The sequence below is a fragment of the Ursus maritimus genome, unplaced genomic scaffold, assembly GCF_017311325.1.
Source record: "Ursus maritimus isolate PB19 unplaced genomic scaffold, ASM1731132v1 scaffold_35, whole genome shotgun sequence".
Classification (NCBI taxonomy): domain Eukaryota; kingdom Metazoa; phylum Chordata; class Mammalia; order Carnivora; family Ursidae; genus Ursus; species Ursus maritimus.
The window spans coordinates 18,181,870-18,187,437 of record NW_024426119.1 but is presented as its reverse complement, the minus strand read 5'-3'; the positions used below and the strand labels follow the sequence as shown (position 1 = coordinate 18,187,437).

The 5,568-nt window shown below is 40.8% G+C and overlaps 1 pseudogene; it reads left to right on the top strand.

The window, feature by feature from the left end:
- The first annotated feature begins 3,429 nt into the window (after positions 1–3,429).
- LOC103676774 lies at positions 3,430–5,241 on the top strand (annotated as a pseudogene).
- The last annotated feature ends 327 nt before the right edge of the window (positions 5,242–5,568 follow it).

Here is a 5,568-nt window from a genome sequence, read left to right as displayed (position 1 = left end):
TCCCAAGCAGGCGCCACGCCCAGGGCAAAGTCCCACCAGGGGCTCAATCTCAAGACCTTGAGATAGTAAAGTGAGCTGAAATCAAGAGTCGGAGGCCTAAGGGACTGAGGCAGCCAGGCTTTCCAAAAGAGAAGTATTTAAATGAAAACTATTGTAAAGTATATATCATTTGCTTTTCACTGGCTCTTCCTTTGGAAAACCTCCATGACTCCCACTTTATATAATTCTGAGAGACTGCCAATCACAAGTTCCCACATTCCATACGGCTAGGTCAACCAAACTCTCTCCTGGGAATTTAAATTTTAGATATAGAACCTAATAAAGGACTTAAAAAATAAAAATTAAAAAAGACAAGCAGTCTGATAAAATACTTAAATACTTCACAAAGTATTTAAAACATTTAAATAGGCACTTAATGAAGGATATCTATGGGCGCCTGGGTGGCTCAGTTGGTTAAGCAGCCTACTCTTGATTTTGGCTCAGGTCATGATCTCAGGGTGCTGGGATCGAACCCTCTCGAGGATTCTCTCTCCCTCTCCCTCTGCCCCTGCCCCCGCTTGTACTCTCTCTAAAATAAATAAATAAGTCTTTTTAAAAAAATCCTTTAAAAAAAAAAGAAGGATATCTAAGTAAGTATTCAAAGAGCATATGAAAAGAAGGTGCACAGCGTCATTAGTCATCAAGGAAGTGCACACAATGAGATAACACTATTCACTCACCAGAAAGGGTAATAATTATTAAACGCACAACCAAGTGTTGGCAAGATGTGGAGCGATTGCAACTCTTACCCTCTACTGGTGGGAATGTAAATTGGCACAGCCTCTTTGGAAAGCTATTTGGCAATATTTACTAAATCTGAATATATGCTTACTTTATCACCCAGCAATTCCACTCTCAGAGAATGAAAACATGTGTGAACCTAAAGACATGTACAAAAATGTTCATTTGTAGCTTTATTTACAATGTCTCCAAATGGGAAACAACCCAAATGTCAACCAAGTGAACATGTAACTAACACACAGATCAAGATACAGGACGTTATTTATCAGTGCTCTAGAAATCTCTAAATCTCTAAAAATACCTGTTAAAGGAAAGTAGAGTATTCACTGGAGTACTATATAACAATCATTATAAGCTACTTACCATTACACATAACAAGAAGGATACAGTATGCTCATAGGCATAATCTTTTTTATTTTATTTTATTTATTTATTCGACAGAGATAGAGACAGCCAGCGAGAGAAGGAACACAAGCAGGGAGAGTGAGAGGAAGAAGCAGGCTCATAGCGGAAGAGCCTGATGTGGGGCTCGATCCCATAACGCCAGGATCACGCCCTGAGCCGAAGGCAGACGCTTAACCACTGTGCCACCCAGGCGCCCCAACTCATAGGCATAATCTTGAGCAAAAGAAACCAGACAGGAAATGATTCCATTTAAATAAAGTCCACAAATAGGCACAACACATTTGCATGATAAAATCACAAGAGTGGGTACCTTTGAGGGATAATGACTGGGGGGGAGGGGAGGAGGGAGATTTCTAGAGCACTGATAAATAAGGTCCTGTATCTTGATCTGTGTGTTAGTTACATGTTCACTTGGTAAAGATTCATTGAGCTCTAGTTGCTCTAGTTTTCCTCCATCCAAAGAAAAGGTTAAGTTCTTTTTTTTTTTTTTTAATTCTCTGGATCCTTATAATAAATTCTTTTCCCTCTTTTCCTTAACACACTAAGAGTGGGTTTCTTACTGAGCCCCAACTTGAATTGCCAGGAAAAATGTTGGTATTATTCTTGAAGTAAAAAGTAATGTTAAAAAAAAAAAAAAGAGGCAAATTCCTTATAGGTAAATGGCCAAAAAAAAAATTCTTCTTATAAATGATAGAAGCCTAAGTGAGTGCATTGGAATGTTTGGCTACAAGCAAGAATTTTATATAACTGGCAACTGTACTATAAGGGAGTGCCATCTAACTTAATCACAATAAAATCTAATCTAACAACAGAATTAAAAGAGTAATATCCACATGGGCAAGAGCAGTGACCTGGGGGTCTTTTGCCAATTACTACCCATGAGCGCACTGCCCTAAACATGATTAACGGATCCTTAATATTTCTAGGTGCAGACAAGAAGGTCAGAATATTTAAAAGGAATGCTTAAAATTGCTACTTAATAAGGACAACTCTGTTCGAAAGTAGATGGATTCTGTTATAAGAAAGTCCCTTTTGTTCTGCTGGATACTTAGATAGGTTTGGATATGCAATGTAAGCCTAGAGCAAAATTTGGGATTGAAAAGTTGAATTGTTCTGCATGTAGAGACAGAGGAAATTGGAATTCCTGGTATACTCCTTGAATGTAGGGCGGTTAAAAAAAGAAAGAAAGAAAAGGATGACATGAATTGGGGAGAAATGGGCAGGGGAAACATCCTTAGATTGCACACCCCTTTAAGAATAAGAGCGTTTAACATTCCTTGAAATTGTTTGCAATTTTACAACGTAAGCCCCATGTCCATCCCCCCAAAATATTCAAACAAGGTTACTAATAATTTCATGTAGTGTGTTTCAAATAAAGGAATTGTGTTTCGCATAAAAGTTGTATGATGTTTAATGGACAGCATACAGGTCAACATACACTAGAAAGTAAGATGACCCATAAACTGAACCATTGCCAGTGGTAGACATATGAACCTGAATACATCTAGAATTTCTAGAAAGAAATTTAGAGGAGTGCTTTGTATTTCTACAGATCCTGGAATAATGGGTTCAAGACACTCTAAGCATAATCTCATGGGCAAAGAAACTCCAATTAACACATGGCTTACACAAGACTTTACTAAAGCTAAGAAAGAAATAAACACATCGTGTAACACTAAAATAGACTTTCTGATTATGGTTTGCTCACCAGGATTCCCAGTCCTCTGTCCAGTTGACTCCATCTTAGATATATTCAGGGAACTACACCAGGATATCTACTGTTTCAGTTAAGAAACTTTTTCTCCAAATAAGAGAAAACCAACTCCAAAGCTTAAACAGTGAGGTTGGCTCACATAACCAGAAGTCTAGACATATTCAGGCTTCAGGCACTTCAAGGCACTTACCCTATTTTCTTAGAGTTGCCTCAGCTCCATCCTCCTCATTTTTTTAGGTTCTGTTCTCAGACTGACTTCTCTTTAATGATGAAATGGCTGCCAACAGGCTTCTTTGCCTACATTCGTTATAGATGAGTAAGATTGACTTTCCATCAGTATCACTCAAATAAAAGGAAGAAGTTTCCTAAAAGCTTCCATAATTCAAATTTCATTTGTCACACACCATCTTTGGGCTGATCCGTGGTGGACATTCATTTTGAGGGCAGCAGACCTGCAGCCTGCATACCACGCACCAGCTCCTGTGGAAGCCTGAGCTGGCCAGACAGGTTTCTCCCATTGTCTCATAACCATGTCCACCAACGAGAACACAATTCACCAGCTGTCCACCATCACAGATTCAAGAACAAGGGGAAAGAGAGTACAGAAATGAGGCAGCGCCGAATAGAAGTTAAGGTGAAGCTGAGGAAAGCTAAGAAGGATGACCAGATGCTGAAAAGGAGAAATGTAAGCTCATTTCCTGATGAGGCTACTTCTCTACCACAGGAAACCGCAACAACCAGGGCACTGTAAATTGGTCCACTGATGACATTGTCAAAGGCATAAATAGCAACAATTTGGAAAGCCAGCTCTAGGCTACTCAATCTACTAGGGAACTGCTTTCTAGGGAAAAACAGCACCCCATAGACAACATAATCCAGGCTGGTTTGATTCCAAAATTTGTGTCCTTCTTGGGCAGAAGTGATTGTAGCCCCATGCAGTTTGAATCTGCTTGGGCCCCCACTAGCATTGCTTCCGCGACATCAGAACAGACAAGGCTGTGGTAGATGGAGGTGCTGTCCCAGCATTCCTTTCTCTGTTGGCATCTCCCCATGGCCACATCAGTGCACAAGCTGTGTGGGCCCTCGGAAACACTGCAGGCGATGGCTCAGTTTTTCAAGACTTGGTCAAGTATGGTGCAGCTGACCTGCTGTTGGCTCTCCTTGCGATTCCTGATAGGTCATCTTTAGCATGTGGTTACTTCTGTAACCTGACTTGGACACTTTCAAACCTCTGTCGCAACAAGAATCCTGCACCCACATTAGATGCTCTTGAGCGGGTTCAGACAAACATAGTCTGTCTCCTGCATCATGATGATCCAGAAGTATTAGCAGACACCTGCTGGGCCATCTCCTACCTTCCTGATGGTCCAAATGAACACAATGAAATGGTTGTGAAAACAGGAGTTGTGCGCCAACTTGGGAAGTTTTGACTGAATTGCCCATTGTGACTCCAGTGCCAAGAGTCGTAGGAAATGTCGTCATTGGGACAGATGAACAGACTCAGGTGGTAACAGATGCAGGAGCACTTGCTGTCTTCCCTAGGCTGCTAACAAACCCCAAAACTAATGTCCAGAGGAAGCTACGTGGACAATGTCAAACATCACAGCTGGTCACCAGGACCAGATAGAGCAAGTTGTGAATCATGGGTTAGTCCATTCCTCGTTGGTGTTCCCTCTATGGCCGACTTTAAGACGCACAAGGAAGCTGTCTGGGCTGTGACCAGCTATACGAGTGGCAGGACAGATGAACAGATTGTATGCCTTGTTCAGTACAGCATAATAGAACAATTGATGAACCTCTTAACCTCAAAAGATACCAAAATTATCCTGGTTATTCTGGATGCCATTTCAAACATCTTTCAGGCTGCTGAGAAACTAGATGAAACTGAGAAACTTGGTATAATGATGGAAGAATGTGGAGGTTTTGGACAAAATTGAAGCTCTACAAAACCATGAAAATGAGTCTGTGTACGAAGCTTCATTAAACTTGATTGAGAAGTATTTCTCTGTAGAGGAAGAGAAAGATCAGAATGTTGTGCCAGAAACTACCTCTGAAGGCTATACATCCCACGTTCGGGATGGCACTTCTGGGACCTTTAACTTCTAGATTGCACAGCTGAGACGCAAAGTTGTTTGTTGTGTACTCTGTTTGGTAGAAGTTTGTCCTACAGTTTTTCTACTAAAACTCTTTTTAAATGTGTTTTGCTATTGTAGCACTTTTTATGATGAAACTACACTTGACAAGTTCCAAACTGTACGATCTGTGTGAAGCTCCTCCTCTCAGTGGGTTTCTTACTTCTGTGGAATCTCCTATCTTGCGGTGTCCTGTAAATAAAGATTAAATTCCACCCTTTTCTTAAAAAAAAAAAAAATTCTTTTCATTTGTCACCATTGGCACATTCTTATTCCTGAACCATTTACTGGCCAGGGACAGGATTACCATGATTAGCTTCCCCTAACCAGTCCTTATTTTGTGAGCCAAGGATGGAGTCAGCTTTCTCCAGGTCACAAAGGCTGTGTAGGATAAGGACCAGCACCAGGACAAAACTGGAGATCAATGAGAAAGGAAGCTTGGCAAATGGATCACGGTAGGCACCGAGAATATCCACTGTGTATTTTCTTACCTTCCTTAAACACCTGCACTATTTCCCTTGCTTTTTGTAATCCAAT